This window comes from Ambystoma mexicanum, chromosome 11 (genome assembly GCF_040938575.1).
Source record: "Ambystoma mexicanum isolate Mex_15411 chromosome 11, UKY_AmexF1_1, whole genome shotgun sequence".
In the NCBI taxonomy this organism is placed as follows: Eukaryota; Metazoa; Chordata; class Amphibia; order Caudata; family Ambystomatidae; genus Ambystoma; species Ambystoma mexicanum.
The window spans coordinates 1,250,085,993-1,250,095,541 of record NC_090934.1 but is presented as its reverse complement, the minus strand read 5'-3'; positions in this window follow the sequence as shown (position 1 = coordinate 1,250,095,541).

Below are 9,549 nucleotides of genomic sequence, written 5' to 3'. Positions count from 1 at the left end.
CAAAATACAAAAAAATAATGTAAAGGCGTAGCTCATTCATGTAGTTGGCACACCCTAAACAGGGGTCTCCAACTGCTGCTTAGTACCTTACAAGCATTAGCCAAAACAGTGTCACCTGTTTTTTATGTTAACAAAGTTAGATTCTTCGCCAAGGTTTAATTTAACAATAAACCCTGACGGGGTGGGGGCTTTAACAGGAGACCGGGCACTACCTGTCCCCGTAAAGCCCCCCGCCCGGCGCGGTTTACTGCTATAGCATCTCGGCATGCTTACCAGGATACTGTTTCCACAATAGGGGAATTGAAGGGGTGCTCTCTGATGCCCATTGTGATGGCAGCACACGGAAGCCACGTGGGTTGCAGAAGCCTAGACTGGAGAGCATATTTGGGAAGAAGCACCCAGCTACGGTTGCCAACTTGCAAGCAGGAGGTGGGTCAAGAAAGCTTGCAGGTGGACTGAGAGGAAGCGACCAAGCATTTGACATCGTTGCTAGGCAGCAGTCGTACAGTGGCATGTCACTAAGGAATAGACCCGGAACAGGAAAAGGAAGCTGGCAGAGGGAAGGTCATTCTGATTGTGTTTTCAGTACTGGTCGAAGGTATGGGGGCAAGAGGATTCCGGTATTAAGACGAGTGTAGGTAACAGTTGAGCAGGAATGGAATGATCCGGAAGAACTTGTCACCCCAAGTTTATATAAAAACATTACTCTAGCCAGGGTTTCAACCCCAGTTTATGAGAGAATGTAAAAGTGGGTTCAGTGATCCCTTATCTCACAGGGAAGGCATCATGTCATCCGAGCTGGGCAGTTTCTAGCCAACTTGGAGCCCAGGTCAAAACACTAAAATGCACCCCCCTGACTCGCACATGTCACCCCCAAACTACACCTCTGTGTCACGCAACAAAACCCTCCTCAATATCAATAAATCGTTGCTAAACAAATGAAGCTGGTTTAATTACATTGTAATTCAAGTACTTTACAGAAGAAATCATATGTGAAAACACAGTTGTTGCTGCCCAAGTAAATGGTTCTTCCGTCACCTTACCGAAAAGAACCTCCCTTCTTGACACACTAGAACCACCAATCTAGGCTGCCTTAGAGTCCCCAGGTTTAAACTGATAAAAGCAGGTGGCAGTAGCTTTCACGTCAAGGCGGGCCAACTCTGGAACTCCTTGCCCACCACCTTAAGAACTAAACAATCCTTTTACAAATTTAGGAAGAACCTTAAACTCTGGCTCTCTACGAAAGAACTCCCACCATGTTAATGCCTCCTACTAGATAATAACTCCTGTACCACGTCTGTATCCCCGTATAGTACTGCTTATTAACGGCCAACAACTGCTCCAGCCATGTATTTTATTGTACTATATTGTATTATAACCTGTAAACCTTTGTATTGTAACTAAGAAACTGCATATTCTTGTAATGCGCCTAGATATCGTCGGGTGTGGAGCGCTTTAAAAATGATAAACAAACAAACAAACCTGCTCTTATTGAAGGCCTTGTCTGAATGCACTTTCAAACTGTCCGTAATGGCGCACTGTGGTGTGACCAGCCTGCTGCGGTCTGAGATCCCACTGACCACTGGCCCTGTGTTGCAGGTGTTCTTTTCATACTACCTCACTTGCATTTCATAAAGAGCAATACCTTGACCTGTATCGGAAAAACGTGTCGGAAGCGGCTGCTCGTTTGCTCGTTAACCCTTTCCTGTAAGCAGTGTGGCTTGACACGTTTTAGTATGTCTTTGTGGGTCCTTTCCTCTAACCTCACCACGCCTCTGTTGTCCGCTTGCCAGCTTGGTGGTCTATGCTCTCCTGCTGCCTCCGTTCCTAGAGGACTCTGCCAGTGTGAAGCGGTGACAGGCAGCATGGTGAACGGCAGCTGGAGCCCACTTAACTATCCTGCAGCGAGGGAGACAATGTAACCAGCGTGTGCCGGAGGCTCTAGGGGTGAGTACCGGCATTTTAGCGGTGAGGGGGCGGTGAGTGCAAACCACACCCTGTCTGGCTCCCGCTCTGTCCCCTGTGAGAGGACGGAATTTTAACCCACTCGTTGAGTGCTACCTATGCCCTCCTGGTCCCGGCTACACTTACATTGGCACAAGCGCAACTGCAGGCTATGCCTTTGAGCTCTTGTACCTAATACCTCTGTGTTGCATACACCAATTATTGTACTGACTGTGCTTAGTGCATTACATTGGGGAGCTACGGTTGTTGAACTGTTGCGGTTGGCATGAGCCTTTTTGTTAGGGTATCTTGCCCATCGTGACTTTACCTTGACTTCATTGTCCTCCTGGGGTTCACAGAGGGTGCTCCTGCCTATGCTGCCACGGCTGCACATTGACTATTTTAATTACAGGAATCACTCTTTCCCTATTCCCTCCCCCTGCTTTTCTTACACCTTATTCGCTTTTTTCTCCCTTGTTGGGTAATAAGAAAGGAACGGCGGGAGTGTGGAACAGACAAATTAACCAGGGACAGAGGAGTGATACAATGGGGAAACTTAACCCCACCAAATCCGCTTTGGGAAGGTTGGCTACTTGTGCTTCTAAACAGCCATCCTGCCCCTTTCCACTTAATAAGAAAAAATCGACAAAGCAGTCACATCCTTCGACTAAGCATGGTACTACTACAACTCAACAATCTTTACAAAAGAAAATGATCACTTACTTTGAAGCTAAGCCTACTATGCCCATGAGTGGGAGTGAGTGGCCAGAGAAATCAGCACAGCAGTAGTGTGACGTCCATCCTGTAAATGTTCTGCAAAGCTCTTGTTTGATTGACAATAACCAATCACTGCTGAATCATTGTCTTAACTTGAAGAGGCTTTCTCTGCTACCCAACAAATGTAGTCAAATTATCCCTGGGAATTCTAATCTATTTTATACTCCCAACCTGGAACAACAGGTAACACCAGAATTTTCTTACTATTCGGTGAGTGAAGAGGAGGAATTGGAATTTGCCTAGGAGGACAATCCAAAGTGCACTATGGGGGGTGGCTTGTCTGTGACAGTCTCCACGTCGGAAACTATCTTGGCTAAACTTGAAACACTCTTCTCTCTCTGCTCTAAATTGGCAGAGGATCACCTTTTGATTAAGTTTATGCTGGAACAGATCCACAAATCTATGGAAGCCCTTCTTAAGACCACCAAAGCAGTGCCTTGTCCCTCTAGAGACTCTGTTGATATTGTACCAGCCAAGAGGAGACTTGGCCTGGAAAAGGAGGCATCTTTGGTCCTCAACAAAGAAGTACCTCCCCACCCTGTGACCCTGCAGGGCCCCCTGTTGAGGGTGACAGCGGCCTCAAGAAAGAAAGCCCTACACAATTCTGGCCAGCCCAGGGGTTTCACCCAAGAAGAAAAAGAGGCGTTGGATGAAGACAGGGGGTGGACTACGCTTGCCTCCTGCCTTAAAAAATGGGGAAACTCCGGTCAAGGCGGCAGCTCTGCCATCCATATTCCGACAGTTGCCAGATCCCACCTTGGCACCTTCTTCATCTGACAACTATCTAGCGGTTAACAACTTACCCAATGGTGCCACCCGCCAGGTGATATTACATGGCCCCTCAGTTGAAAAGTGGGCCTCCAGTGCTCTAAGGATGGACAAGGGCATCCGGTCTAATATTACAACAGTTAAAGATCTTACTGGTGACCCGACAAACTGTAATAATGAGTTCCATTCCAATGTGCTTAATATGGGACCTTCCGGGCAGGCCCCCTCTTGCCGTTGACTCATGAGGGCCTCTCTAATTCGCTCCTAGCGGCATGGCACACATGTGTGAAGACTGGGAGCAGACATGGAGCAAATGAGAAGATGCATACAGACATTCACTGGAATAAATCTGGCTCAAAGTTCATCAAGATCGTAGAACATGATCCTGCTACGACTAGCCCCTTCTTGAACCGAACATGGTTGCTCCACTTGCTGCAGCTTATCCTTGACTTATGTGGTCTTACCTCTGAGGGCATAGTGACCCTAGAGCTGCCTCCTTATTATAGCCACACAAACTGGGTATTGGCGAAACTGGCTTCCTCCTTGATTGTGGATTGTGTCTGCAAAAATGTTTCCTTGTTCATGATTTAGGCTTTGATATTTATGCTTTTTACCCTGCCTGTGATCAGTTACCTAGGCCGCATATGCTAAAGGAGGGTCTTGCCGGTTCGAACGGTGCAGCAACTCAGGTTGTGATCCACAATCAAGGGTCTATTCCATCAAAGGGGAGAATGATTGGGGCGTGGGCGCATGTCCATCCAGTGAATTGAACTCAGGAACCTGTATCTGATCTTTTTACATTACTCTCTTGGAACACTTGAGGTCATAGCTCATTCCTGATGAACCCCAAGGGTACGAAAGAATTATTGTCATCTCACATATTTTGCCTCCAGCAAACTTGGTTTACGTCCCCCTTTTCTCTGGGTGGCTTTTCCTTGTTTTTCTGCCCCCTCCCGCCTTCTTTGGGATGCCCTAAAGTTGGTCTCTGTATTGGCATTAGATGTGAATATTCTTCGGCACCTTTCTATATTTTAAGGGATGAGAAAAACCTTTTGGCAGTTTATGTATCGGACTTCCATGCAAAGGGGGGTGGTTCATTGGTGGCAACACTTTATGACCTTCCCAGAGGTTCTATAACCATTAGCCTTATTGATAGTGTGCACAATACATTGTGTGAATGGCTGCATAAGACGAAGGCGTGGCATCATACTCCACGGGTGATTTTAATGTGGATTGTTGGGTAGAATGAGAGTCCCACGCTGGAGGTCATCAGGGGTCTGCTGCAAAGAAGCGAGCAAGGGAGGGGTGAGAGGTCCTGTCAACGTTTGACTTGAGTCCGCTGCCTGTGGAATCTCCCCTAATAAATGCAATATGGGCAATGAGGTAAGCCCTGGTAGAATTGATTTTATATTTGTAAACAATGCTATTAGAAATCTGGCCCCTCAACCTCTTACCCAACTAGTTAATGAGTGATCATGCCACATTAAGGATGGCTTACAAAAAAGCGGATATTAAACGTATGGAGTACCTCAGGGTTAGTCCTCAGGTTAACTCATCAGGCGATCGATTACTCTGGTTCACAGCCAATATTGACAGTTTTCATCGAGCATTGACTAGGGAAGAGCTTTCAACGGCATCTGTCTTAGATATATGTCATTGGGGTATGGGGCTGTTAATTGATGTTTTTTGGCCATAAACAGCTGATCAAAGGCATTAAATCCTCTAAGCAGGGTGCCCCATTATGATGCTTTAATTGCGGCTAAGAAAAGAGAGCTCAGGTCCGCGGTTAGATACATCAAGCGGAACCTGGCTAAATTGCCAGGGGAATACAGTAATCAATTTAAAATCCTAAAAAATCAATAGCTAAAGGGCCATAAAATCAGCTATACTTCTGCGAGATGGCAGCTCCTACACACTTGGATTTCTACTGACGATTCCAAGACATTATGGAACATGCTGGGTTCCTTTGAGCTAATACCAAGGCACATGAAGTTTGCTGTGTTGCTGAGGCAGATTGGGGTAGATACATCTCTGATCTCTATTTTTGCTCTGATGAACCAAGTGGTGCTCCCCCAGCTATTCTTATGATCAAAACCACTGTCTGCCACCATGTGGCCAAAGCAGACTTGGAGGGAATGATCTTGAACTCCAAGTCCTCTTGTGCTGTTGGCCTGGACGGCCTCTTCAATGCAGTAATGAAGAGGCGCCCCCTGTTTTGGGCTGTTTTGCTGAAACAGCTTTTCTTCTGTATTTTTGAGACCGGGTTGATCCCACAATCTTGCCGAGACTCGATATTGGTCCCCGTTTCTAGCAGGGATCGCGCGCTGACCCCTCCTTCTTTCGCTTGTTAGCTATGCTAGATTGCAGCTCGAAACTTTTTGTGCACCTATTATTACAGCTGTTGAACAACTGGGCTGAAAGAGAAAAGTTACTTGGCCCGCAACAGTCTGGCTTCAGAAAGGTTTTTAACACCTCCCACTCTATCTAGATTCTTCAGACACTCATATCGGACGCTCACAAATATCCTGACATGCCACTGTACCTATGTTTTGTAGATTACAATGCTGCCTTTGATAGCGTTATTCGATCTCGCCTTTGGGACAAACTGGTAGCGTGGGGAATAGATGATACACTGTTATATTTTGTTAAACTGCTGTATTCCAACACTAGGGTCAGGGTTAGACTATCGCTTCAGGGTTCCCTGTCTGGGGCTTATCACACTAATACAGGCGTCAAGCAGTGGTGTGCCCTGGCACCCCTATTATACAATCTTTATGTGTCAGATTTGCAGCAGTTTCTATAAAAGCTCATAATTTTGCTCCTTGCGAGAGGAGACTGTCTGCCCTATGTACGCAGATGATACGGTGTTCATGGGCAGGACTGCCTTGGGGCTTCAGCGTTCATTAAATGCGCTATATGCATATGCTAAAACCAAGGTTATGATCTGTAGCAAAAGGCTGGAACATAAAGGGAGCATTTCTTGGGTCCTGGACGGTGTCCGTCTTGATCCCGTAAATGATTATAAATATCCTGGCGTGCAGGCTTCGGCATCTTTGTGTTTGGCCCACTTAGAGGAAAGGATAATCACTAAAACCTGGGCTAAGTGGCTGGTTATCAGGAGGGTCATTATTGATAATGGTGGCAGATCTATTGAAGCCCTGGTAATAGCATATAGGGTGTCGATTATACCGACTATCTTATTTTATTTATTTCTTTATTTAGTTCCATTTGTAAAGTGCACAATCGGCCCTTGGGCATCGCAGCGCTGTTGCAGAGAGATTACTTAGTTACATGAACACAACATTGTATACATACATTTGAGTAGGGACAAGAATCGCAGGATTGTGTTTCATTTGGTTAACAGGTTACAGTGGAACAAGTGGAGCATGTTAATTAAACAGTTTAGTTTTGTATGCCTTAGAAGTCTTCCTTCTGAAGGCAGTGTTGTGGCTCCCCAAACTCAAGACTATAATTCTTCATTCTATTCTTAATTTGCCCAATTCCATTTCAGTTGAGGCCCTGCGTTTAGAGCTGGGCTTACAGTCACTCTTGTCCCGATGGAAAGTGACGGCATATAAGGTTTGGGTTGAAATGAAATTTAATTGGAACTCTACTTCCTCTTTGCTATGCTTAATTCAGAACCATGGTAGTCTCTGCTCCAAAAGCATATGGTTCAAGGATCTGGAGAACATGGTGGGCCTACACTGTCTAGATATTAATTTAGCCTACTCCAATATATGCAATGTCCCTGTATTTATGAGCGGGCTGAGTAGCAAATCCCGTATTCATGATCGCATCGCATCCCTCATCAGATTGGCGAAATTGAGCAGGTACACAGTATATTGTCAGCAGTGCCAATTTTGAGATTCTCTGCATCTTGTTACACTTTATCTCTCTGGTCTCATTAGATTTATACTCCACCTTAGATTTGATATACTCCCTGTTCTGGGATACACCGGGCAATGGACGAGGATGAAAAGAGAAGAGTGCCTCTGTCGACTATGTCATTCTCAGGTGGAAACAGCGCGACATGTCGTCACTGATTGTCAGGTTCTTAGCGCTCTTTATATACGGGGATATGCCAAATTTGTAAATTATTGCTGAGTCCAGTTCTGGAGCATGCACTACTGTGGAGAATCATATGTTATTACAGCTGCCCCCTTTCACATATGGCTTAAGATGAAGGCAATGGATCCTTTTACAATTGACTGTCTACCTGAAGATAATGAATGAATGGATACATGAATGGATGAATTTTAGCATGAAATGTATATTTCTGTTTTTTTCCTTGATGAAATATTGCTTGTATTTATAACGTTATTTTACTGTATTTATGGATTTTCTATGTGTAAAAGGACTTAATGATTCCAAAATGCACACATTTAAAAAAAAAAAAATAAAGAGCAATACTAGACTAACCATATGAATTATTTTCTAATAGGAGGTTATTCCAAGGTGGACAGCCTGTACACTCCATTTGTACTCTTTCAAAATACCTCTAAGAGAGTGAGAAAGGGGATAAATAGCACCAGTGAGTGTTTCTGTCTGCTTTGCATTAAATCACAAGCGAATTTCAGGAATATAACAGTGATAAGAGATCTCTATATTTGATAACAAGTCTGATGTAGAGAGTCAGTTATTGACTAGAGATCATGCTCAAGCTCTGCCCCCTACCTGCCTCAGAAGAAACGTAAATATAAGCTGTGGAAGGACACATTTGAAATTGCCCTTTAAACTCCCCTAGAAATGCAGCTGCCATAAAGAATAGCTAGTTGTGCTACACAAGTAGGAAACAGATAGGGCTTAGCATGAAGGCAAAACAGTGTGCTTTCAAATAGGACTGATTAGGTGACAGGAAAGAGTGTACACAGTTGTGGGACTGATTACACAAGTAGGGCAGAAGATTGCAGGTATACAAAGGATGCTGCATACCCATAGGAAGGGGTGGCATATGACCAGTATGCACCAGGACTCGCTAGGTAGACACAAGAGTAAATGTGTCCTGCAGTTGCCATTTTAAACTGCATAAGAACAGCTCAGAAATAAAGTTTTGTAGCTTTAAGAAGGCTTCACAGCAAAGCACACTATTCAAACAAATACAGTTAATTCAGAAGAGTCTGCAGTGACTGGACGTTAGCTGCCTGAAAGGGATGTCAAGGCTAAAAGAGGAGTTGTTCATGAAGGAACAAGGTGCACAAGATATCCGTGTCTACGGCGGCGAGCGTTCAACCGCTTGAATTAATTAGTTATAATAGCACGCAGGCAATGTTTGAAGTCCATGAGACGGAATGAGCTGCCCAGGAAATATCCTAGTAGCTGATAGATTTGTGTCCCAGCAATCGGCTAGGTGTAACGCACAGGCACAGATGCGGCTAAAATAAAAATAAATGCAGAAAGGGAAATCTTAAAAGTGGTCAAAGTAAAATGACTCATAACAATAGTTATTCATAATGTGCCAAGGCAAGATGACGCATTTACTGTTATAAGACAGGAGGGCCGGAACCTGGCAGGCTCGCAAGGACAAAGTCCTAGAACTCAGGAAACATCATTGCAGTGATAACATGGGCTGTTTTATTTAATTAAGAAAAATGAGTGATACACTTGTTCCTCTCCCCCATCCGCATCCATATTTCTTCATGCCCGGCAGTTCAAGGATAGCCTGACAACATGTCAACTGATAAACATGTACCCTTGCACCACTGCAGAAGTAGTTTTAGTGCCAGCCAGTTATATTAAAGAATGGTGATGTAGCACATTTAATGGAATGTCTCCTGGATGGGACCTTACATGGGGGAGCCATCCAATCATTATTGTGGGGCATATATGAATTATATGTAGCTTAGCAAGGAGAGCCAATGAACCGTAGAGATAGATTTTTGTAACTTGCTGATCATGATGACTTCAAAAGTGACTCATTTGTATTATATAAACTGCTGTTTCCTGTTCCCCCAGCTTTTGCATATTATTAATAAAAGCGGGGTTGCCTCGCATTTTGCATATCACATCCTCTGCGTCACCTCTTAGTTGGCAAATATCAGATAGGGGGCTGTGCTGTCTTTT